General features: G+C 43.7%; 1 pseudogene; it reads left to right on the plus strand.

Annotated features, from left to right (window-relative positions):
- On the plus strand, positions 1 to 26,852 carry LOC115131793 (uncharacterized; annotated as a pseudogene).
- The last annotated feature ends 578 nt before the right edge of the window (positions 26,853 to 27,430 follow it).

Here is a 27,430-nt window from a genome sequence, read left to right on the forward strand (position 1 = left end):
ATGGCTGCTCTCCAGACTGGAGGTAGCCCCCAGCAGGCTGTACCTTAACTTCTAAGCATCCTGACATAATGATGCTGACTAAATTGCAACTACTTCAGTCTAGTCAGAATATAAATATATCATATAAGCCTAGAGTATAAGACACAATTGCAATGAACACGAGGGGAGACAGAGAGCTGGTTTCAAGCGCAGGGCACAGCAGGTGTTTATTACAAAGGACCACAGGAGGAGGCAGGTAGCTGGGTCCAGGGGCAGTTAGGTCATACACACTGGTCCAAAAGGACAACAGTACAGGCAGGGAAAAGGCTAGTAACGTAGTCTGGGGGAAATACGTCAATGGGTAGATAACAGGAAATCCGATAGGCTAAAGTACAAGCAGGGAATAGGCAAAAGGCGTCGTTAGTGAGGCAGGCAAAAACTATCATACACGAGAGGAGTAAATCACGGGAAAAATAGAGCTACGAAAGAAGTCAGCAAAGTGGACACCGTGATTGGGGTGACTCTGAAAGTAGGTCATATGAGATATTTACATAATATTCAATATAGAGAAGGAAATTAGTATCAGGGTCATGGCCAAACCTGTGACCTGATAACTGTAATAAAACATCTGTAAGGTGAGGCAGGCTACTGTATTAAAAAGTCCATACTAAGTTACCTTGTCCATGGAGTTCACCCTTAGTGTTAAATTAGCCACCGCTGGACCAAACATACTGACGCCATTCTGTGGAGCGAGAACAGTTAAAGTTACCCTGAAATAATGCCTATCAGAGGAGGCTGGTGGGTGGAGCTATATGAGAATGAGTTCATTGTAAAGACTGGAATGGAATTAATGGAATGGTATCAAACACACGGAATCCACGTTTGACCCTGTTCCATTAATTCCATTCCAGCCCTTACAATGAGCTTGTCCTCCGATAACTCTTCCCACCAGCCTCCTCTGATGCCTATGTACAGTAATGTAAAGTGTTTCAGATGACGAGAAGCAAAAAGAGCAAGTTAAATATGAAAAAATAAGTGTGAGTTCAGTACCAGTGAGGCATTGGAGAACATTAGGAGGGCTGACAGATCCAGAATTTCACTCGTGACCATTGATGAGGGCAATATACGTCACAACATAATGAGATCCAGCTGTAGAAACACAACCAAACCAATGTAAAAATCCATATCGTAATCATTCTCACAATGGTCATGTTTGATAGTTCAAGTGGAGCCTGAGGTCCTGTTCAGTGGGACACACTAGCAGAACCTTTTGAAACAGAAAACAAAAGTGAACCTAATCTGTTATTAGACAGGTTCAGGTGGTACCTAACCATTCATAATCTGTTATTAGACAGGTTCAGGTGCTACCTAACCATTCATAATCTGTTATTAGCAGGTTCAGGTGGTACCTAACCAATCATAATCTGTTATTAGACAGGTTCAGGTGGTACCTAACCATTCATAATCTGTTATTAGACAGGTTCAGGTGGTACCTAACCAGGTTCAGGTGGTACCTAACCATTCATAATCTGTTATTAGACAGGTGCAGGTGGTACCTAACCATTCATAATCTGTTATTAGACAGGTGCAGGTGGTACCTAACCATTCATAATCTGTTATTAGACAGGTGCAGGTGGTACCTAACCATTCATAATCTGTTATTAGACAGGTGCAGGTGGTACCTAACCATTCATAATCTGTTATTAGACAGGTTCAGGTGGTACCTAACCATTCATAATCTGTTATTAGACAGGTGCAGGTGGTACCTAACCATTCATAATCTGTTATTAGACAGGTGCAGGTGGTACCTAACCATTCATAATCTGTTATTAGACAGGTTCAGGTGGTACCTAACCATTCATAATCTGTTATTAGACAGGTGCAGGTGGTACCTAACCATTCATAATCTGTTATTAGACAGGTTCAGGTGGTACCTAACCATTCATAATCTGTTATTAGACAGGTTCAGGTGCTACCTAACCATTCATAATCTGTTATTAGCAGGTTCAGGTGGTACCTAACCAATCATAATCTGTTATTAGACAGGTTCAGGTGGTACCTAACCATTCATAATCTGTTATTAGACAGGTTCAGGTGGTACCTAACCAGGTTCAGGTGGTACCTAACCATTCATAATCTGTTATTAGACAGGTGCAGGTGGTACCTAACCATTCATAATCTGTTATTAGACAGGTGCAGGTGGTACCTAACCATTCATAATCTGTTATTAGACAGGTGCAGGTGGTACCTAACCATTCATAATCTGTTATTAGACAGGTGCAGGTGGTACCTAACCATTCATAATCTGTTATTAGACAGGTTCAGGTGGTACCTAACCATTCATAATCTGTTATTAGACAGGTGCAGGTGGTACCTAACCATTCATAATCTGTTATTAGACAGGTGCAGGTGGTACCTAACCATTCATAATCTGTTATTAGACAGGTTCAGGTGGTACCTAACCATTCATAATCTGTTATTAGACAGGTGCAGGTGGTACCTAACCATTCATAATCTGTTATTAGACAGGTTCAGGTGGTACCTAACCATTCATAATCTGTTATTAGACAGGTGCAGGTGGTACCTAACCATTCATAATCTGTTATTAGACAGGTTCAGGTAGTACCGTCCATTCAATCAAATGTATAATAAAAATGTACTCTTCTTGCGTTTTATGGCTACCTAACACGACCTGTGTGACAGACAGACTGAGGAGAGACAGATTTCTCATGATTTACAGTACTAGTTAAAAGTTTGGACACCTACTCATTCTAGCGTTTCTTTATTTTTACTATTTTATACATTGTAGAATAATATTGAAGACATCAAAACTATGAAATAACACATGGAATCATGTAGAAGCTAAAATAAAGCATTAAACAAATCTAAATATATTTGAGATTTGAGATTTTTCAAAGTAGCCACCCTTTGCCTTGATGACAGCTTTGCACACTCTTGGCATTCTCTCAACCAGCTATGAGTTAGTTACCTGGAATGCATTTCAATTAACATGCGTGCCTGGTTAAAAGATCATTTGTGGAATTTCTTTCCTTCTTAATGCATTTGAGACAATCAGTTGTGTTGTGACAAGGTACGGGTGGTATACAGAAGATAGTCCTATTTGGCAAAAGACCAAGTCCATATTATGGCAGGAACAGCTCAAATAAGTAGAGAGAAATGACAGTCCATCATTACTTTAAGACATGAAAGTCAGTTAATCTGGAAAATGTCAAGAACTTTTAAAGTTTCTTCAAGTGCAATCGCAAAAACCATCAAGAAAACTGGCTTTCATGAGGACCGCCACAGGAAAGTAATACCCAGAGCTACCTCTGCTGCAGAGGATAAGTTCATTAGAGTTAACTGGACCTCAGATTGCAGCACAAATACATTCTTCACAGAGTTCAAGTAACAGACACATCTCAACATTAACTGTTCAGAGGACACTTTGTGAATCAGGCCTTCACGGTCGAATTGTTGCAAAGAAACCAACACTACTAAAGGACACCAATAAGAAGGAGATACTTGCTTGGTCTAAGAAACACAAGCAATTGACATTAGACCAGTGGAAATCTGTCCTTTGGTCTCTTGAGTCCAAATTTGACATTTTTGGTTCCAATCGCTGTGTGTATGTGAGACGCAGAGTAAGTGAACGGATGATTTCTGCATGTGTGGTTCCCACCTTGAAGCATGGAGGAGGAGGTGGTATAGTGTGGTGGTGCTTTGCTGGTGACACTGTCTGTGATTTAAGTAGAAGTCAAGGCAAACTTAACCAGCATGGTTATGACAGCATTCTGCAGTGATAAGCCATCCCATCTGGTTTGCGCACAGTGGGACTATCATTTTTTTTTCAGCAGGACAATGAACCAAAACACACCTCCAGGCTGTGTAAGGGGTATTTGACCAAGAAGGAGAGTGATTGAGTGCTGCATCAGATGACCTGGCATCAACAATCCCCCGAATTAAACCCAATTGAGATGGTTTGGGATGAGTTGGACTGCAGCGTGAAGGAAAAAAGAAAATCAGCCAACAGCATATGTGGGAACTCCTTCAAGACTGTTGGAAAAGCATTCCTCATTTTCTATTTTGACCTTATTTAACCAGGTAGGCCAGTTGAGAACAAGTTCTCATTTAAAACTGTGACGTGGCCAAGATAAATCAAAGCGCCAAAAAGCAACAGAGTTACACATGGGATTAACAAATGTACAGTCAATAACACTATAGAAGGAGGTAAGGCAATAAATAGGCCAAAAGTGGAGAAGTAATTACAATTTATCAGTTTACACTGGAGTGATATGAGATGAGGATGTCTAACTAAAAAAAATAAAAAGTAGAAATACAACAAAAACAAATACGGGGATGAGGTAGGTAGTTGGTTGGATGGGCTATTGTGTACAGTTCCAGAGATCGGTAAGCTATTCTGACAGCTGACTAAAGTTAGTGAGGGAGATATAAGTCTCCAACTTCAGTGATTTTTGCAATTCTTTCCAGTCATTGGCAGCAGAGAACTAGAAGGAAACGTGGCCAAAGGAGGTGTTGGCTTTGGGGATGACCAGTAAAATATACCTGCTGGAGTGCGTACTACGAGTGGGTGTTGCCATGGTGACCAGTGAGTAATATTGAAGCTGATTGAGAGAATGACAAGAGTGGGCAAAACTGTCATCAAAGCAAAGGGTGGCTATTTGAAGAATCTCAATTTAGATTTGTTTAACACTTTGGTTACTACATGATTCCATAGTTTTGATGTCTTCAATATTATTCTACAATGTAGAAAATTGTAAAAAAAAAAAAAAAAAATTAAGAAAACCCTTGTATGAGTATCCAAACTTTTGACTGGTACTGTATACCTGGAAGTGAGTCGATGGTGAAGGTCTGGAAGCCTTTTACCACCATCTCCCCCACTCTGAAAGGGTGCTATCTCAGATATGAGATGTCCCTGGTGGCCAGTTTGGACAGGTTGGTGCCCCCTGGAGGCAGAATGTTGTGGGTGAGCAGGAAGAACGTCAGATGGGGGAAATCAGTCCCCGCCTCCACCTGTGTCCCAAAGGATCATATAGATAATATTGCAATGGGAAATATGAGGACATGAGAGAGCGAGAGAAAAATATATATAGTGTTGAGGACATGATGTGATAGCTGTGAAGTCTTCCACTTTGACTACAAATGTCGCGTGGGCACACGTATAGACTACCACAAAGCCGGTCTACATGAACAGTAACAAGCAATAAGCAAAGGAAGCCTGTCCGTTACACAGTCAAAAGGACTTACCTGGGAAAATTTGTGAAATGTGAGTCCAAACGCTGATGGCTGTGCATCACTCTGAAAATAAAGGAGAGCCGCACACTCTAGGAGCTCAGATGCAAAAATGTAATATCCTCAGGGTATAATCACAAACACTGCGGGATGAGTCGTTTTTATAGTGTCAAAAGACACACAGGTGTCTAATCATGGCCAAGAGTGGCCTAATATCATTGATTAATTCTCAAATATTAAAATGGCATACAAAGAACAGCATACAAAAAACAAATGGATAGCATACGATCATAGATTCATTTTAGACTACACAAGCTACAAACAATTACAATGACAAAGTCACAAAATACTTATTTAACTTAAAGACTCTTGCTCCCTTCGGTCTCAACGTAGACTTTGATCTGAAGCCATTCTTGTGATTATTGTGACTTTGCCATTGTAATTGCTTGTAAGCTTGTGTGAATGGCATGGGGTTTCATGATGGGTTACATTGTAGAACCCATACAAATGAAAGGGGAGGTGTTGTAGACGTTGCATCCGAAATATATGCCTATATTCTAGTTGAAAATAGAGAATACAGTGACTGCCATGAAGAAATGTACCTGAAGAATTCGTTTGTGTCCTAAAACTTTCACTACTTCTGAAATCCGTTACATCTTTCATGTTACATCTTTCATCCTCCTGCTACTGTGACCGAAAGTTGCACATACAATGTCAACATTGTAATTGTTCTCTGATAACACGACATTGTGCTATATTATATAAAACAAATGTGTCAAGGAAAATAGACAAAAAACAGTAGGCTAAACAGTTTGTCCACTGTAAAAACCCTGGTCAGACTTCCCGAAAACTATGAAGAAAATGACAAGCTCCACCCTAACTTGCATCATCAAATCTGTTCAATAATTGGTTGAATACACCATCTGTGAAACATCGACTCTGTTAATCTAAAAAAAGGTACTTTGTAACCTTGGTGCCTTAGTATATTGTTGTTTTGTTATTTGCTGTGTCATACCTCAAGTTATGACTTTCTCTACCATAAAAAGGTTTTAGAAGTAACTTTTAGGGTTGTTTTCTGTAGCGTAATGCTGTGCGAAGTTTATCCATGATCAGTTTGAGTTGTTGTCCTGATTCATTCTTTCAGACCTAGCCTAAAATCTTTTTCTGGAGAAATGCGCGTGTTTTTCGGCTATTTTCTTCCATTGCACCAGGGAATTATCAAAAAATGAACAGGATATGATTATGAATGCTCCAATGACGTCTTGGTTCAGTTTGCCGAATCTCTGCATATATTTACAGGATATGTATGCAGGGGTTTTCTGGAATCATAGCAGCAGCCCTTCTGTATGTGTTTAACCTAAAGCCTATGCTTCTAACTCGACAATAAGTTTGTAAAGGTGATTATTATTAGTTTGTGTCATAGCAAGTTGGTTGAAATGGCCAAATACTGCACTGAGAATAATAACAGCAATATTCAATAACAGTACAGTCATATAAGCACACTATTTGGCAAACATCAATGTAATATTAGCACTATTTCAACCAAAGCGTTGTCATTGTTTAACTTTGGGATAGGGGGCAGTATTTTGATGTCCGGATGAAAAGCGTGCCCAAAGTAAACTGCCTGTTACTCAGGCCCAGAATATGCTAGTGTAACGGATGTGAAACGGCTAGCTAGTTAGCGGTGGTGCGCGCTAAATAGCGTTTCAATCGGTGACGTCACTTGCTCTGAGACCTTGAAGTAGTGGTGCCCCTTGCTCTGCAAGGGCCGTGGCTTTTGTGGAGCGATGGTTAACAATGCTTCGTGGGTGACTGTTGTTGATGTGTGCAGAGGGTCCCTGGTTCGCGCCCGGGTTGGGCGAGGGGATGGTCTAAAGTTATACTGTTACACTAGGATATGCATATAATTGGTAGATTTGGATAGAAAACACTCTAGAGAAAATAATGTAGGTGAGTATAACAGAACTGATATGGCAGGCGAAACCCAGAGGACACTTTTATTATAGCACTTTAATTACAAGGCCAAGTCCTCCCAGATTGCAGTTCCTAGGGTTTCCACTAGATGTCAACAGTCTTTAGAAAGAGTTTCAGGCTGGTTTTTGGAGAGAAAAAAATGTAGTTTTTCTTGGTGGCTTCCATTTTGGCTGTAGTGTTTCCAAGCGCATGGAGGAGAGCGCGTTCTTTGGTATTTTTCTCAGGCAAAGAAAATAACAATTCTCCTTCTTGAATTGTGTTGTTTATTTGCGTATTAGGTTACCTAAAGTTTATTAGTAACATTTGGGATTCGTTTTGTATGCATTTTGATGGAGGGAAACTGGGTGGATTATTGACTGAAGCGCGCCAGCTAAACTTTTTATGGATATAAAGAAGGACATTATCGAACAAAAGGACCATTTGTGATGTAACTGGGACCTTTTGGAGTGCCAACAGAAGAAGATCATCAAAGGTAAGGCATGTTTTATATCGCTATTTCTGACTTTCGTGTCGCACCTGCCTGGTTGAAATATGTTTTTCATGTGTTTGTATGCGGGGCGCTGTCCTCAGATTATTGCATGGTTTGCTTTCGCCGTAAAGCCTTTGTGAAATCTGACACAGCAGCTGGATTAACAAGAAGTTAAGCTTTATTTTAATGTATTACACTTGGGATTAAATTAATGTTAAATATTTATAATAATTTAGTTTGAATTTGGCGCTCTGCAATTTCACCAGATGTTGTCGAGGTGTCCCGCTAGCGGCACGCCTTTCCCAAACAGGTTTTAACAACTTAAAGTCAGGAGTAGTCCTTTTGAATACACCTCGATAAAAATCTATCGTTCTGCCCCTGAACAAGGCAGTTAAAATCTAATTGTATTGGTCACATACGCATGTTTAGCAGATGTTATAGCGGGTGTAGCGAAATGCTACCCACCGTTCCCTGGGCGCCAAAGACGTGGATGTCGATTGAGGCAGCCCTCCGTACCTCTCAGATACAGAGGGGTTGGGTTTAATGCGGAAAACACATTTCAGTTGAATACATTCAGTTGATCAACTGACTAGGTATCCCCCTTTCCATGTTCATGTAATCTATGCACTGATAGTTTAACTGTCTTCCTTTCCACCAGGACTATGATGCCAAAAGACTGTTTGAGGGAGACGACCTGAATAGGGAGAACAACCGAAGTGACTGTGTCAGCAAGAAGAGATTGAGATAAACGTCAGCTTCAAATGAGAACAAGTGTTTGTTGTTTGAAAAACTAAACCATAACATACAGTATGTGTAAATAAAAGCTGATTTGGCTTTCATTGACTTTCCATAACAATTCACTGTGTTTATTAATTTATCAGGAAAAGAAGAAGCCACGCTTGAACAGCGATGTGGCTGCTTTTGCATCACAGGCAAAGGTGGTGTACCCCATAAACCAGAAATATAGAGTAAGATCCTTTATTTAACCTTTATTTAACTAGGGAAGTCAGTAAAGAACAAACTCTTATTTTATAATGACGGCCTACCCGGACAACGCTGGGCCAATTGTGCACCTCCCTATGGGACTCCCGAACATGGCTGGTTGTGATACAGCTTGGGATAAAACCAGGATCTGTAGTGAGGCCTCTAGCACTGAGATGCAGTGCCTTAGACCGCTATGCCACTCGGGATATCTGTTTATATTACAGACTTCATACCACAGAAGCTATAAAAGGTTCTAACCAAACCTATCCAGATTGTAACCCTAATTGGAAGGTAATTTTGCCTTCATTCCAAGAGCATGGGATGGGGCTCAAGGGATAGTTCAGCACAAATACCTATTTTATTTCTCTTTCCTTGAAAGCAGTCTATGGCTGAATTTTCCATTTTAAGACCACATTAAATAGGACTGAATACATCTGGCAAACTTTGACTTTGATGCGAACTGTCCCTTTAATGTCAATTCCCAACGACAGCCCTTAGCGGATGGAGCCTCCATCCCATCGCTGCACGAGCACTCCAAGCTTCCCATCCTCCCCAAAGGAGTGTCCTCATCTGACTCTAGCGGGGTCACTGAGCCATGGCCAGGACGATGATGACAGCAGCCAGTTAATCTCCTCGCTGGTCCCCAAGAGCCTCCAGAGCGAGAGTTTCACCCGGGTGGCACACTACCCCCACACAGTCTCTCAGACAGGGTGAGCTGATGTGGGATAGATATTCAGTTAAAGGGATAATTCAGAGAAATTACATATTAAGATGTGTTTTTGCTTACCATGAAATCAGTCTTCACTCTTAGAAAAAAGGGATCCAAAAAGGTTATTTGCCATTCCACATGGGAGAACCTTTTTGGGTTCCATGTATATCCCTCTATTGAAAGGTTTCTACATGGAACCCAAAAGGGTTAGTCAAAGGTTTCTCCCATGGGGTGTATAAGAGTGTATAGACAATCCTCACTTTAATGTAGATAAACTATCCCTTGGACTGGATCATCAAAGTTCTAGCTGTGTATGATGATGTCATATTTCTGAGTACCTTTAATGCGTTCTACTGTAAATACAAGCTGTTTCTAGTGTAGCTTTTATCATTGTAGATTTGAGTGCAGGATCAGCCTATATTGTCTGGCTCTGCAGGAACATGCAGCAACACTGTTCACAGGTCCTGAAGGAGAAATGTGTGGTGGGTGACCTCTTTATTTCATCACACACTAGCAAACAATTTATAATGCTAACTGTTCATAATGCATTGACTGACTGGTTTGTTGTGACAAAGCTCTTAAAAGAAAATGAGAAAAAAAAGCGAGAATGGACTCTACCTACATGTGTATTTATTCTACTGTTTTTTTACCAAACTAAGCCAAATATTCATAATCTGTTATGAATTCTCTTATAGTGCCTATTATATCCCCATATAGCATTATAAGACATGATATAAGCTTTTTTTTGTCCATTTCTATCGATAATACTTGCTATGTAATGTCAAATCAAATAAAAATGTATTTGTCACGTGCCGAATACAACAGGTATAGTAGACCTTACAGTGAAATGCTTACTTACAAGGCCTTAACCAACAATGCAGTTTTAAGAAAATACCTAAAAAAGTAAGAGATAAGAATAACAAATAATTCAAGAGCAGCAGTAAAATAGAAGCCTCTTGGACCTAGACTTGGTGCTCTGGTACCGCTTGCTGTGCGGTAGCAGAGAGAACAGTCTTTGACTAGGGTGGCTGGAGTCTTTTACAATTTTTAGAGCCTTCCCATGACAACGCCTGGTATAGAGGTCCTGGTTGGCAGGAAGCTTGGCCCCAGTGATTACTGGGCCGTGCGCATTACCCACTGTAATGCCTTGCTGTCAGAGGCCGAGCAGTTGCCATTCCAAGCAGTAATGCAACCCGTCAGGATGCTCTCAATGGTGAAGCTGTAAAACCTTTTGAGGATCTCAGGACCCATGCCAAACCTTTTCAGTCTCCTGAGGGGGAATAGGTTTTGTCGTGCCCTCTTCATGACTGTCTTGGTGTGCTTGGACCATGTCAGTTAATTGGTGATATGAATGCCAAGGAACTTGAAGCTTTCACCTGCACCACTACAGCCCTGTCAATGAGAATAGGGGCATGCTTGAATGAGGGCATCCTCTAGTTGCAGAGGGAGGTGTTTAATCCCAGGGTCCTTAGCTTATTTTTTATTTTCAAATTTTTGAACCATGTCTTGAACAAAGGAGATCTCAGAAGACCTAAGATTAAGACTTGTAAAGCTGGATATTGTTACAAAAGTATCTCTAAAAGCCTTGATGTTCATCAGTCCACGGTAAGACAAATTGTCTATAAATTGAGAAAGTTCAGCACTGTTGCTACTCTCCCTAGGAGTGGCCCTCCTGCAAAGATGACTGCAAGAGAACAGCCCAGAATGCTCATTGAGGTTAATAAGAATCCTAGAGTGTCAGCTAAAGACTTGCATCTCAGGAATGTGCTAACATCTCTGTTGACGAGTCTACGATACGTAAAATACTAAACAAGGAGAATGTTCATAGGAGGACACCACGGAAGAAGCCACTGCTGTCCAAAAAAACTTTCTGCAAATCTGAAGTGCACCTGGATGATCTACAGCGCTACTGGCTAAATATTCTGTGGACAGATTAAACTGCAGTTGAGTTGTTCGGAAGGAACACCCAGCACTATGTGTGGAGAATAAAATGCACAGAACAGCACACCAACATCAAAACCTCATCCTAACTGTAAAGTATGGTGGAGGCAGCATCATGGTTTAAGCAGCCTCAGGGCCTGGACAGCTTGCTATCATTGACAGAAAAATGAATTCTCAAGTTCGCCAAGACATTTTGCAGGAGAATGTTAGGCTGTCTGCCAATTTAAGCTCAACGGAAGTTGGGTGAAGCAACAGAATGGCTTCAACAGTAGAAAATACACCTTCTGTAGTGGCCCATTCAGAGTCCGGACCTCAACCTGATTGAGATGCTGTGGCATGACCTCAAGAGAGGAGTTCACACCAGACATCCCAAGAATATTGCTGAACTGAAACAGTTTTGTAAAGAGGAATGATCAAAAATTCCTCCTGATCGTTGTGCAGGTCTAATCTGCAACTACAGAAAATGTTTGGTTGAGGTTATTGCTGCCAAAGGAGGGTTCACATAAATCCAAGGGTTCACATACTTTTTCCAGCCTGCACTGTGAACGTTTACACGGTGTGTTAAATGAAGACATGAAAACGTATAAAACGTTGTCTACGTAGTAGACTAGCACAATCAAACCTTTCAACCCGCATAGTATGTAATTAACATTATACAAATTGAACCGCCAAGTCTGAACCATATTATTTGCTCAGGCAAGTAAGACTTGATTTAAATGGGGGGAATTAAGTTTATGGGGAAACTTTTAAAAATACATCTTGAAGTTCTTCGAAAAAGATCTTAAAGTTGGGTGGAAACTGTAAGTATTGTATGTGTCGCTCCACAGACAAAGGGCTTTAGCAAACAGGTGGAGGCCTTCTGCCAGAGACTGCTGGGCAGGTCCAGTATTCTCTGCAGAAACGAGGCCCAGGATGTTATCCACACCCTCATCCACTGTCTCCTATTGGTGGAAAACCAGTTGACTGAGACTCAGGCCGCAGACATGAAGGTGAGAAACTGTAAGAATGAGTCAAAATAAGGGAGTGACATCATCTCTACTCAATACATTTCTATCTGGACGTTCTGTAACGTCTGTAAAGTCTTCTGAACAGGCCCCAGGCTTCACTCATCATGGGTCGTATTCATTAGGTACCAAACTGGAGAAAATGGACTGAAACAGGAAGGGATAACCTGGACTTGTTCAATTAGAACCACTTGTTTTTGCTTTCCATTATAAAACGTTTTGCTACGGTGTGCCTTAATGAATACATCCCTGTTTTAATACTGTTTGTTTGACTCACTCTAGGTATGGCATACACGTATCCAGTATTATAGGCTTCTCAGATCTAGCTACACAAGTGAATTTAAATGATCAAATTTATTCATAAAGTCCTTTTTACATCAGCAGTTGTCACAAAGTGCTTATACTGTAACCCGAACTAGACCCCAAAGACATTGCAAAAACAAAAGCAATGCCACGGCGGTAAGGCTTGTTTCTAGATCCATATCTCTCTTCCCACCGGCTCTCCCAGAGGACACAGGAGGAACTGCTGTGGTGGGAGGAGCTGAAGGGTGTGCTGCGGGCCAAGCAGGCCCTGCTCCGGCGGGAGGCATCCCCCAGACAGGGCCTAGTGGCCCGGGGCCTGGAGCAGCTGACCAGTGACGGACACCTGACCTTCGCCACCATGGATAAGACCCTGGCCGAGCTGCAAGCTGCCCTGACCGATGAGCTCCAGTACTGCAGTGAAGGTGACTCGTGACGCAGACACAGATGCATACTCGCAGGAGCATGCACATTCACACACACACGCACACGTTTTTCGTTAATCTGTATGTGCACTGCTAACCGGGGGATTCCTTACACATTATTGTTCTCGCGGGCCGCCAACTTCAAATAGCCAACCGGTGAAGCAAAGAAACTGGTGTGTGTTTTTAACAAAAGAGTTACCTCCTTGAATTCAATATCAGGTCAAATATTGTGTAGTAGATTAGCATTCTAGTTCATGTGAAATCAGTACCCAGAGGGTAGAATTTGGAACATAGTATCATAATGACGTCTTTGCAAGCAGTTATGCCCACTGGGAAGTTGTGTAATTCTGTAATACCCTGCTGGACGTCCCTCCTGAGGAATATGGTGGCAATCTTTCAGTATTATGTGGCCTAGTTCCTCATCTTAAATGAACTGGTGTCTTAAAATATCCCATTTTACGGCCTCTTCTCCATTGCTAACAAGATTGAATCAAATAAATGTATGGAAGTCTCAAGTGATCAGTCTTTGAGAGCACCAATGCAAACCAAAATAAAATATAATTGTATAGTAATACAGTCTTGACATAGGGAAAGGGGGATATCTAGTCAGTTGTCCAACTGAATGCATCTTCCACATTTAACTCTCTGAATCAGAGAGGTGCGGGGGCTGCCTTAATCGACATCCACGGTGCCCAAGAAACAGTGCCTTGCTCAGGGGTCGAACGGCAGATTTTTACCTTGTTAGCTCAGGGATTCGATCCTTCAACCTTCCGGTCACTGGCCCAATGCTCTAACCACTAGGCTACCTGCAGCCCCATCATAAGTACATTTCTAGTAATGAAATGTACTACTAGACTATAAATGGTCAGTGCATAATGATACACAGAAGAATGAAGTGAATTGTGTTAAACTGGTCATATTCTGTGCCGAATCAGCAACTTAGTGTAGTAGCATTGTGATCAAAACTACATGTTGCAGAATGCAGGATAAAGACCAAGGAACTTCAGTATGAAAGTGCAAGAAGATCGACTCCAAGAAGAAGAAGCTCTTGAGGACTCAAGGAGAGAAGCTGTGTCTTGGATTCTGCACAGACTCACAGTGACCCACAGAAATGTGTGAAGGTCAATATCTCTCTTTTAGTAGGCTCATTCATTCCCTATCACATGTCCAGTGCCACAACAATAGTAGTAGTAAACTACTGCTCACATTGATCTATTCAATCACTTCACTTTAAAGTCTACTTTGGATGAGTGCCACCTCTGTGTAAGTCTATAACAGTTATCCATCTCATTACATTACATTGTTAATTGCTCCTGATAGCTGCATGCTCCAGGTTTAACAGTTCAATTTTCCTCTCCAGTTGTATCAAGAGCAGGTAGCCTAGTGGGTAGATTGTTGGGCCAGTAACCGTAAAGGTTGCTAGATCGAATCCCTGAGCTGACAAGTTATAAATCTGTTCTGCCCCTGAACAAGGCAGTTAACCCACTGTTCCTAGGCTGTCATTGTAAATAAGAATTTGTTCTTAACTGACTTGCCTAGTTAAATTTAAAAAATATTCTGAAACAAAAGAAGCAGAGCAGTGACTTGGAGCTGTGGTAGAGTGGCAGTCTTGGGGTCTTTGGAGGGTAGTTTGTCATTAATGATATGCTACATGATCAAAAGTATGGGGACACCTGCTCAGTTGAACATCTCCTTCCAATATCATGGGCATTAATATGGAGTTAATCACCCCTTTACTGCTATAACAGCCTCCACTCTTTTGGGAAGGCTTTCCACTAGATGTAGGAACATCGCTGTGGGGACTTACTTCCATTCAGCCACAAACGCATTAGTGAGGTCGGGCACTGATTTTGGCGATTAGCCCTGGCTCACAGTCGGTGTTCCAATTCATCCCAAACTTGTTTGATGGGGTTGAGGTCATAGCTCTGTGCAGGCCAGTCAAGTTCTTCCAAACCGATCTTGACAAACCGTTTCTGTATGGACCTTGCTTTGTGCACAGGGCATTGTCATGCTGAAATAGGAAAGGACCTTCCCCAAAGTTAGAAGCACAGAATTGTCTAGATGCTGTAGCATTAAGATTTCCCTTCACTGGAACTAAGGGGCCTAGCCCGAACCATGTAAAACAGCCCCAGACCATTATTCCTCCTCCACCCAACTTTATAGTTGGCACTATGGATTGGGGCAGGTAGCGTTCTAACGGTATCCGGCAGACTAAAGATTTGTCCTTCGGACTGCCAGATCGTGAAGCTTGATTCATCACTCCAGAGTATGCGTTTCCACTGCTCCAGAGTCCAATTGCAGTGAGCTTTACATAACACCAGCCGAAGCTTGACATTGCGCATTGTGATCTTAGGCTTGTGTGCAGCTGTTCGGCCATGGAAACCCATTTCATGATGCTCCCAACTAACAGTTCTTGTGCTGTCGTTGCTTCCAGGGGCAGTTTGGAACTCGGTAGTGAGTGTTGCAACCGAGGACAGATGGTTTTTACGCACTTCAGCGGTCCTATTCTGTGAGCTTGTGTGGCCTACCACATTGCGGCTGAGCGCTGTTGCTCTTAGACATTTCCACTTCACAGTAACAGCACTTACAGTTGACTGGGGCAGCTCTAGCAGAGCAGAAATTTGTTGAACTGACTTGTTGGAAAGGAGGCATCCTATGATGGTGCCACGTTGAAAGTCACTGAGCTCTTCAGGAAGGTCATTCTACTGACAATGTTTGTCTATGGAGATTGCATGTGTCGTGACTTTACTTTCATTAATCTGTTATTTATCTAATCAACTAACTATTTTTAATTGTTACCTGATTAAATTAATTATGTAACAATTGACTCATTAAAATTTGGGGCACCATGAGAGTAGTTCTTTAAAGAGTTACAATCTCCCAAATTAAACTCTAAATGTCTTATCATCCATAAACAGTCAACTTATTAATCATAACCTTGTATCATATCATCATTCTGAACAGACGTAACCTCCTGTATCTGCAAAAGTACTACACAAATTGGTTTAATTATTTATTTACTAGCTAACTAAATGGTAACACAGGATAAACATACACTTAATAAATTAGAAACAGGTCACTAGCGGACTGGCACAATTTGGTGGCTTGTTACAAAAGAGGAGGGCAGAGAGGGACAGAGACATAATACTTTGGTACGTTTAGAAAGTACTCTCACAGTAATCATATACTTTGTACACGAACCACCGCCCATTTGAAGTAAGAAATCATGAATGTATTTACATGTAAATGCCTTGGTTCTTCGTGTATACCTGTCGGACCAGGCCGCCTTGGAAATGGAGTTCAGCCTCGTCCGGTATCCGGTGACAGAGTTTATTCTACTTCCATTCTCTACTTCCAAATAAGATGCTTATTTGAAGATAGGCTAGCCAGCCGTGTCAATGGTTATCAGTGGGGTGATGAGAATAGCATACTAAGGTGATTTGAGAAGAGTAGTAGAATGGTCCCACTTAAATTTGCTTCTCCAGATACTTTACTTAGGACAGCTAATCAGCAGTACCAGTGATTCTCCAGGAGGTGACTTTATCGTCTCTACCTCGTGTTGAGATTCAGAGTTCGAACCACTTTGGATGTGAGCTGCAGCTCCACGTCTTTCTAGTCTGATATGTTCATTCTTAACCCACTTTTTTTATACAGTTCATTCGAAAGGCCGGTTCTGTCAGGCTGACACACTCTCTGACCTCACTCAAGGAGGCGGTGAATACTTACTTGAACAAAGTTATAGAAACAATTTCCTCTTATAGTTTCTAAAATCCCATCCCTCTCTTAACAAAAACACTCATCATATTTCATGCACAACGCATCGGAAGGACACTTCACATATAGTGTGTGTACTTTTCAAGTTACAGTATATCCTTTATAACATTTTTAATGACATCACAAAATAACAACCGAAATGACATTATTATTCTTTAGGTCGCCTCTGACCATTCCCCATGTTCTACATTAGAAATATTTTTCCAGTATTTGTTTTAGAAAGTGTTAGAGTTTTGGCGGGAAAAGTGTCTGTGAAACAAAGGCACATTCCTGTGGTGATCATTGGAGAGGGAGATATGTGAATGTTCTGTCCTTGATTTACAACAGGTTGTGAGCTGTCAACTCCCACCAGTTCCCTTCTCTGTGGGTGAGAGAGGTTCTGTTGGAAGTCATTTGTTGCTAAGCTGATCTGACCTATTTGGATCCTTACAGGACAGTCATGACACATGGCTGGCTGTGTGCTCGATTTTATACAACTGTCGGATATGGCTGAAATAGCCAAATCCACTAATTTGAAGGGATGTGCACATACTTTTGTATATATAGTGTATTTCGTGTAGCACCCACCTAACGTCACAATATGACAACATGACGTCACAGTCACAACACAATCAGAACGATTGGGAACTATTTCGCGCTGGGAATATTTTTACATGACACCACTCAACTTTTTAACCTATTGTATGTGTTTTGTACTGTTTACTTCATTCTACCTTGTCAAAGAGGTTGAGGAATCCCCTGGTTTTTGTCAATTGATATATCCTAGCCAATAGCCCCAAGCAGTCAGCATTCGCCTTGTAGCACTGGTCTTTCTTATTTCTCATGGAATATCACCCATGCTTTTGTATCTCCAGAGGCATCATGCCAGACCAGGATCAGAGGCTATGGTTGGATCAAGATGGTGACCCGGCTGCACTGCTGCAGCAGGCAGAGGCCAATGCCAAATGACAACTGGAGGGCCTACGGGCTCAGCTGGAACAAGATGGACCGGTAGGAAATGTTAATGAATAGAGCTGACTCAATTTCTTATTTGACCTGACAGACATCCTTTCTGCTCAATACATTTCTATCTGGACGTTCTGTAACGTTACAGTCCACTGAACAGGCCCCAGGTTTATCTCATCATGGGTCGTATTCATTAGGTACCAAACTGAAGAAAATGGAATGAAACAGGGAGAGAATACCTGGACCAATAAGAACCACTTGTTTTTGCTTTCCATAATAAAACGTTTTGCTACGTTGTGCCTTAATGAATACGCCCCTGGTTTTAATACTGTATTTCTGTTTGACCCAATGTAGGTATGGTGTGAGGAGGTGGCCCTGGCCTGCCTCAGACACCTAGATGAACAGCATTTGAAGATCCTCAGAGGCATGGTGGTCAGACAGAGGTACGTGCTGAATTGATTATTATTTAAAAAATGTAACTAGACAAGTCAGTTGAGAACAAATTCTTATTTACAATGACAGCCTACCCTAGCGACGCTGGGCCAACCTTGCGCCACCCTATGGGACTCCCAATCACAGCCAGATGTGATACAGCCTGGATTTGAACCAGGGACTGTAGTTTGAAACTGAGATGCAGTGCCTTAGACCACTGCACCACTCAGGAGCCTACAGGTGAACCAGGGAGCCACATCAATCCATGCTTTTGCCTGGCAGGTGTGCCAACATATATAATAGAATATTCATCATTGACAACTTAATAGATTTAATACAATGTATTTAATGTGCATAATATGATTCAGTGTCTTTGAAATCAATGACAAGATATGCATTTGGGCATATTGACCTATCACTATTCTGTTCTATTTTGTTCTGTTCTATTCTATCCCAGCCACGAGGGGATGTTGATCGAGAAGAAACAGTAACTACTGCTAGCTGTGGTGCAGAGGCACTTTTTGGCCAGCCACTTCTGCCTGAGGATCCTGAAGGAGATGAGGCTGTCCAAGCTCAAGGTGCTGTCTCAGAGTGACTTCAGGTCCCTGCTGGCTCTAGTGAACCAAACCAGGCAACAGTCAGCCCAACCAAGATGAAAGCTCAGCATCAGGTCCAGTAACACTTCCACTTACATTTACAACAATAATGAACTATACTGAACAAAAATATAAACAAAAATGTAAATTGTTGGTCCCATTTTACATACGCGTATTTCTCTCAAATTGTCTGCACAAATGTGTCTACATCCCTTTTAGTGAGGATTTCTCCTTTGTCAAGATAATCCATCCACCTGACAGGTGTGGCATATCAAGAAGCTGATTAAACAGCATGTAGGTAATGTCCACCTGAGCTATTGCCATAGAATTGATTGTTTGTTTCTCTACCATAAGCCGCCTCCAACGTTGTTTTAGAGAATTTGGCAGGTTGTCCAACCATCCTCAACACACAGACCACTAGTAACCACACCATCCCAGGACATCCACATCTGGCTTCTTCACCTGCGGGATCGTCTGAGACCAGCCACCCCGCCAGCTGATGAAACTGAGGAGTAATTTCTGTCTGTATTAAAAACATACTGATTGGCTGGGCCTCCAGTGAGTTGGCTCCACAGGCCCACCCATGGCTGCGCCCCTGCCTAGTCATGTGATATGCATAGATTAGGGCCTAATGCATTTATTTCAATTGACTGATTTCCTTATATGAACTGTAACTTAGTAAAATTGTTGAAATTGTTCCATCTTGCGTTCACATTTTTATTCCATTTATTTCTTACAACAAAATGGAGATGAAGACGTTAGTTTTGTCCAGAGTTTCTTCAAACCATTCCAAGGGGGTGCACATTTCTGTTCCATCCCAGCGCAAACATGTCTAATTGCCTAGCCCTTGATTAGTTGAATCAGGTGTGTTAGTGGACACTCTAAGATCCCCCAAGGAATTAATTGACAAACTGCTTTAGAGGCATTCACTGAGTATACAAAACATTAAGAACACCTGCTCTTTCCATGACATAGACTGCCCAGGTGAATCTAGGTGAAAGCTATGACTCTATATTGATATCACTTGTTAAATCGACTTCAATCAGTGTAAAGGAAGGGAAGGAGACAGGTTAAATAAGGGTTTTTAAGCCTTGAGACAATTGAAACATGGATTGTGTATGTGTGCCATTCAGAGGGTGAATGGGCAAGACAAAAAATTGAAGTGCTTTTGGACAGGGTATGGTAGTAGGTGCCAGGTTCACCGGTTTGTGTCAAGAACTGCAACACTGCTCGGTTTTTCACGCTCAACAGTTTCCCGTGTGTCCAACACCCAAAGGACATCCAGCCAACTAGTGTCATGTATTGTCATGTTATGTCTTGTTCCTGTTCTTTCTCTTCACTTCGTTTCCCCCTGCTGGTCGTATTAGGTTACCTTCTCTTCCTTTCCTTCCCCCAGCTGTTCCTCATCTCCTTTAACTACCTTGTTTACCCTCTCCCACCTGTTCCCTTTTTCCCTCTGATTAGGTCTCTATTTCTCTCTCTGTTTCTGCTTCTGTCTTTGTCAGATTCTCGTTTGCTTCACCCTTGTCCCGTCCTGTCGTAATCTGCCTCTTCATCAGATGCTACATGTGATCAGGTACCTCTGTCCTCTACAACCCGCGCCTACCCGGAGAGACCAGCAGTCTGTTGCCGCTAACCCTGCTATTCTCCTCTGCTGCTAGAAGGGGACTCTCCTGTAAAGATCAGAGGACTTTATGATTTATTTGTCGCCCTCTCTGCGGGTTGTCTATTTTGTCAATCGATACATATGAAGAGGATCTATGTCTTCCCTGTGTTTTGACATTAAAAGACTCTGTTTCTGTTAAACCGCTTTTGGGTCCTCACTCACCTGCATAACAGAAGAATCTGACCAAGAATGGACCCAGCGACTTCGGATCCTCTCCACTCAGCCGTCGAGATCCAGGGAGCGATGCTAGGCAGACACGAGCAGCAATTGTCTGCTGCTCGAAATGCCGTTGAGACCCTGGCCGCCCAAGTCTCCGACCTCTCGAAACAGATTCACCATCTCCGCCTCGATCCACCGGCCACTTCCAGGGCTTCCGAATCTCCGGAGCCCAGAATTATTAACCCGCCGTGTTACTCTGGGGAGCCCACTGAATGCCGCTCGTTCCTCACCCAGTGTGATATTGTGTTTTCTCTCCAGCCCAACACTTACTCCAGGGGCACAGCTCGTATCGCCTACGTCATATCTCTCCTTACTGGACGGGCTCGTGAGTGGGGCACGGCAATCTGGGAGGCGAGGGCTGAGTGTACTAACCAGTATGAGGACTTTAAGGAGGAGATGATACGGGTTTTTGATCGTTCTGTTTTTGGTGAAGAAGCTTCCAGGGTCCTGTCTTCCCTATGTCAAGGTAATCGATCCATAACAGATTACTCTATAGAGTTTCGCACTCTTGCTGCCTCCAGTGACTGGAACGAGCCGGCTTTGCTCGCTCGTTTTCTGGAGGGTCTCCGCGCGGAGGTAAAGGATGAGATTCTCTCCCGGGAGGTTCCTTCCAGCGTGGATTCCTTGATTGAACTCGCTATTCGCATAGAACGACGGGTGGATCTTCGTCACCGAGCTCGTGGAAGGGAGCTCGCGTTATCCGTTACCCCCCTCTCCGCATCACTACCATCTTCCTCCACTGGCTCGGGTGCTGAGCCTATGCAGCTGGGGGGTATTCGCATCTCGACTAAGGAGAGGGAACGGAGAATCACCAACCGCCTCTGTCTCTATTGCGGTTCCGTTGGTCATTTTGTCACTTCATGTCCAGTAAAAGCCAGAGCTCATCAGTAAGCGGAGGGCTACTGGTGAGCGCTACTACTCAGGTCTCTCCTTCAAGATCCTGTACTACCTTGTCGGTCCATCTACGCTGGACCGGTTCGGCAGCTTCCTGCAGTGCCTTGATAGACTCTGGGGCAGAGGGCTGTTTTATGGACGAAGCCTGGGCTCGGGAACATGACATTCCTCTCAGACGGTTAGGGGAGCCCACGGCCTTGTTCGCTTTGGATGGTAGTCCTCTCCCCAGGATTCAGCGTGAAACGCTACCTTTAACCCTCACTGTCTCTGGTAATCATAGCGAAACCATTTCTTTTTTAATTTTTCGTTCACCTTTACACCTGTTGTTTTGGGCCATCCCTGGCTAGTGTGTCATAATCCTTCTATTAATTGGTCTAGTAATTCTATCCTCTCCTGGAACGTCTCTTGTCATGTGAAGTGTTTAATGTCTGCTATCCCTCCTGTTTCCTCTGTCTCTTCTTCACAGGAGGAGCCTGGTGATTTGACGGGGGTGCCGGAGGAATATCACGATCTGCGCACGGTGTTCAGTCGGTCCAGGGCCACCTCTCTTCCTCCGCACCGGTCGTATGATTGTAGTATTGATCTCCTTCCGGGAACCACTCCCCCCCGGGGTAGACTATACTCTCTGTCGGCTCCCGAACGTAAGGCTCTCGAGGATTATTTGTCTGTAGCTCTCGACGCCGGTACCATAGTTCCCTCCTCCTCTCCCGCCGGAGCGGGGGTTTTTTTTGTTAAGAAGAAGGACGGGTCCCTGCGCCCCTGCGTGGATTATCGAGGGCTGAATGACATAACGCTTAAGAATCGTTATCCGCTTCCCCTTATGTCTTCAGCCTTCGAGATCCTGCAGGGAGCCAGGTTTTTCACTAAGTTGGACCTTCGTAACGCTTACCATCTCGTGCGCATCAGGGAGGGGGACGAGTGGAAAACGGCGTTTAACACTCCGTTAGGGCACTTTGAATACCGGGTTCTGCCGTTCGGCCTCGCTAACGCTCCAGCTGTCTTTCGGGCATTAGTGAATGATGTCCTGAGAGACATGCTGAACATCTTTGTTTTCGTTTACCTTGACGATATCCTGATTTTTTTCACCGTCACTCCAGATTCATGTTCAGCACGTTCGACGTGTCCTCCAGCGCCTTTTAGAGAATTGTCTTTATGTGAAGGCTGAGAAGTGCTCTTTTCATGCCTCCTCCGTCACATTTCTCGGTTCTGTTATTTCCGCTGAAGGCATTAAGATGGATCCCGCTAAGGTCCAAGCTGTCATCGATTGGCCCGTCCCTAAGTCACGCGTCGAGCTGCAGCGCTTTCTCGGCTTTGCAAATTTCTATCGTCGTTTCATCCGTAATTTCGGTGAGGTGGCAGCTCCTCTCACAGCCCTTACTTCTGTCAAGACGTGCTTTAAGTGGTCCGTTTCTGCCCAGGGAGCTTTTGATCTCCTCAAGAAGCGTTTTACATCCGCACCTATCCTTGTTACACCTGACGTCTCTAGACAGTTCATTGTCGAGGTTGACGCGTCAGAGGTGGGCGTGGGAGCCATTCTTTCCCAGCGCTCCCGTTCTGACGACAAGGTTCACCCTTGCGCGTATTTTTCTCATCGCCTGTCGCCGTCGGAACGTAACTATGATGTGGGAAACCGCGAACTGCTCGCCATCCGCTTAGCCCTAGGCGAATGGCGACAGTGGTTGGAGGGGGCGACCGTTCCTTTTGTCGTTTGGACTGACCATAGGAACCTTGAGTACATCCGTTCTGCCAAACAACTTAATGCGCGTCAGGCTCGTTGGGCGCTGTTTTTCGCTCGTTTCGAGTTCGTAATTTCTTATCGTCCGGGCTCTAAGAACACCAAGCCTGATGCTTTATCCCGTCTCTTCAGTTCTTCAGTAGCCTCCACCGACCCCGAGGGGATTCTCCCTGAGGGGCGTGTTGTCGGGTTGACTGTCTGGGGAATTGAGAGGCAGGTAAAGCAAGCACTCACTCACACTCCCGCCGCCGCGCTTGTCCTAGGAACCTTCTTTTCGTTCCCGTTCCTACTCGTCTGGCCGTTCTTCAGTGGGCTCACTCTGCCAAGTTAGCCGGCCACCCCGGCGTTCGGGGTACGCTTGCTTCTATTCGCCAGCGTTTTTTGGTGGCCCACTCAGGAGCGTGACACGCGTCGTTTCGTGGCTGCTTGTTCGGCTGCGCGCAGACTAAGTCCGGTAATTCCCCTCCTGCCGGCCGTCTCAGACCGCTTCCATTCCCTCTCGACCGTGGTCTCACATCGCCTTAGACTTTATTACCGGACTGCCTTCGTCAGCGGGGAAGACTGTTATTCTAACGGTTGTCGATAGGTTCTCTAAGGCGGCTCATTTTATTCCCTCGCTAAGCTTCCTTCTGCTAAAGAGACGGCACAAATCATCATTGAGAATGTTTTCAGAATTCATGGCCTTCCGTCAGACGTCGTTTCGGACAGGGGTCCGCAATTCACGTCTCAATTTTGGAGGGAGTTTTGGCGTTTGATTGGGGCTTCCGTCAGTCTCTCTTCCGGCTTTCACCCCCAGTCTAACGGTCAAGCAGAACGGGCCAATCAGACTATTGGTCGCATCTTACGCAGTCTTTCTTTTCGTAACCCTGCGTCTTGGGCAGAACAGCTCCCCTGGGCAGAATATGCTCACAACTCGCTTCCTTCGTCTGCGACCGGGCTATCTCCTTTTCAGAGTAGCCTCGGGTACCAGCCTCCTCTGTTCTCGTCTCAGCTCGCCGAGTCCAGCGTCCCCTCCGCTCAGGCTTTTGTCCAACGTTGTGAGCGCACCTGGAAGAGGGTCAGGTCGGCACTTTGCCGTTATAGGGCGCAGACTGTGAGAGCCGCTAATAAGCGTAGGACTAAGAGTCCTAGATATTGTCGCGGTCAGAGAGTATAGCTCTCCACTCAAAGCCTTCCCCTTAAGACAGCTTCTCGCAAATTGACCCCGCGGTTCATTGGCCCGTTCCGTATTTCTCAGGTCATTAATCCTGTCGCAGTGCGACTTCTTCTTCCGCGACATCTTCGTCGCGTCCACCCGGTCTTCCATGTCTCCTGTGTTAAGCCCTTTCTTCGCGCCCCGTTCGTCTCCCCCCATCCTTGTCGAGGGCGCACCTATCTACAGGGTCCGTAAGATTTTGGACATGCGTCCTCGGGGCCGTGGTCATCAGTACCTAGCGGATTGGGAGGGGTACGGTCCTGAGGAAAGGAGTTGGGTTCCATCTCGGGACGTGCTGGACCGTTCGCTGATCGATGATTTCCTCCGTTGCCGCCAGGTTTCCTCTCGAGTGCGCCAGGAGGCGCTCGGTGAGTGGGGGGGTACTGTCATGTATTGTCATGTTATGTCTTGTTCCTGTTCTTTCTCTTCACTTCGTTTCCCCCTGCTGGTCGTATTAGGTTACCTTCTCTTCCTTTCCTTCCCCCAGCTGTTCCTCATCTCCTTTAACTACCTCGTTTACCCTCTCCCACCTGTTCCCTTTTTCCCTCTGATTAGGTCTCTATTTCTCTCTCTGTTTCTGCTTCTGTCTTTGTCAGATTCTCGTTTGCTTCACCCTTGTCCCGTCCTGTCGTAATCTGCCTCTTCATCAGATGCTACGTGTGATCAGGTACCTCTGTCCTCTACAACCCGCGCCTACCCGGAGAGACCAGCAGTCTGTTGCCGCTAACCCTGCTATTCTCCTCTGCTGCTAGAAGGGGACTCTCCTGTAAAGATCAGAGGACTTTATGATTTATTTGTCGCCCTCTCTGCGGGTTGTCTATTTTGTCAATCGATACATCTGAAGAGGATCTATGTCTTCCCTGTGTTTTGACATTAAAAGACTCTGTTTCTGTTAAACCGCTTTTGGGTCCTCACTAACCTGCATAACAACTAGACACAACTGTGCGAACCATTGGCGTTACCATGGACCAGCATCCTACTGGAATGCTTTCAACACCTTGTAGACACCATGCCCTGACTAACTGAGTCTCTTCTGAGGGCAAAAGGGGGGGTGCAACTCAGTATTTGGAATATGTTTCTAATGTTCTCTATAAGATGTCGGATCAGAATACGTCGGATCTTATTGCTTAATTCTACTCTACTCTATTTGAGTTGAATGAGGGCGTTTCATGCAGACAGAATAAGCGCACTGTCCGTAAGGGCTAAATCCTAACTAGAGATACTATGGCCTTTTCTCAATTGCATAATCCTTGCGTCCTTTCTCCTTGTTGCCTTCTCAAAACTCATTGGATGAAAAGCCAGAGGTCCCTCCCCTCTGACCGTATCTTACATTCGGTTTTGAGAAGGAGAGGAGAGAGGAAGCAAGGAGTATGCAATTGAGAAAAGGCTACCGTAACTCAAAATGTCATGTAACTCATGCGTCTTCGATTGATTGAATTTTGGCATAAAGTAATACGGCTGTCACTGTCACAGAGGGGTGGGAACGACGAGAGAACAGCTCTCAGATTAACAAGGCCCTGCTGAAGGAGCTGGTCAACTGGGGGAGAAAGCCCATGTTCACTGACTTTCACCAGAGGTACTGTTTCTCTACTAATCAATTGCTGTTAACATATTTTATTCCTTCGTATTCTCTCTTATGTCTTGGCATGCCAACAAACAAACACAAGTTGGCTACATTTTAAGCATGTGCTGATTAAATACTGTATGTACAGACCTGGATTCAAAGAGTATTTGTTAAATACTCTTGAGTGTTTGATTGAGCCTGCCTGGGGTGGGCAGGGTTTGCACTTTTTGGAGTATTCCCATTGGTTACATTGCAGCCAGGCAACCTCAATCAAGTGCAGCTAAAGTTCACATAAAAAAGCTAAATAAAACAAATATTACTTCAATCCAGGTCTGATACTGTGAATATATTATACAGAGAAAGGCTCACTCTTTTTCATTGCACACAACAAGTAATACTTATATAGAGTTGAACTGCAGAAGAAGAGGATGTTGGAACAGTATGACTTGGAGCTGATGTTGCGTGTGAAACTTTGAGAGCAGGAAGTTATCCCAGCAAAAAACATGGAGAAATTCAAAGGACAGTTACAGGCAAGAATCACTCTATACAACCTGAATGACATTGTGGTTCTTGATTAGGATCATTTAGATGTGAAAGGAGAGAGTGTTCATAAGAGTTGGCAAATATTTGATTTGAAGAATGATATATAAAAACAGTAAATTACCAGCCTTACCCACAGTTACATAATGCATTTTTGTGTTTGTTCCATCAGGAGGCAGAAGAGGCCTTCATAGCTAAACTGTCTGCCTTAGCCCGGATCCCACTATCCTGCAAAGAGCTTGACACTGAGGATGACATCATAGGCAAGGACTTACAGCATGCTATACTACATACACTACACTGCACTATACAAGTAGAAGCTACCACACAGTTTTCTTCTTTATTTTATGATACTGTTTGTGAGTACTAATTATCAATGTCACATTTTTACAGAGGAGGAGAGTCCGACATTGAATCCAACATCCTGGAAGAGGTGGGAGTGTGAAACTCTGCTCATCAATCCAAGACTAGCCAATTGGAACCCAACTATGTTTAATTAATACCTGAAAGTGTAGCTCTGTGATGGGGGGGTTGTACTGGGCATTTTTGCTGTTTTCACGTGAATGTAACCCTTTTTAAACCTCTTTATGTACATTTTTGTTTTTTTATTTACTCTGTGGAGGAGGGTCATTGTTTCAGAGACACTGTAGAAGGACAGAGTAGGACAGGGTTGGCTGACCTTCTCTAGTCACTCGTAGGCTCAGTCACTGGTATACTTTTATTTACAAAGCCATTTTGGGTTTACTACCTTTTTATTTGGGCATTTTTATTGTTCAGAAATGTGGTGGGTACTCACTTCGTTCGCTGGACATTATCCTGCTAACTGTTCCACATG

This window comes from Oncorhynchus nerka, linkage group LG2 (assembly GCF_034236695.1).
Source record: "Oncorhynchus nerka isolate Pitt River linkage group LG2, Oner_Uvic_2.0, whole genome shotgun sequence".
Taxonomy (NCBI): Eukaryota; Metazoa; Chordata; class Actinopteri; order Salmoniformes; family Salmonidae; genus Oncorhynchus; species Oncorhynchus nerka.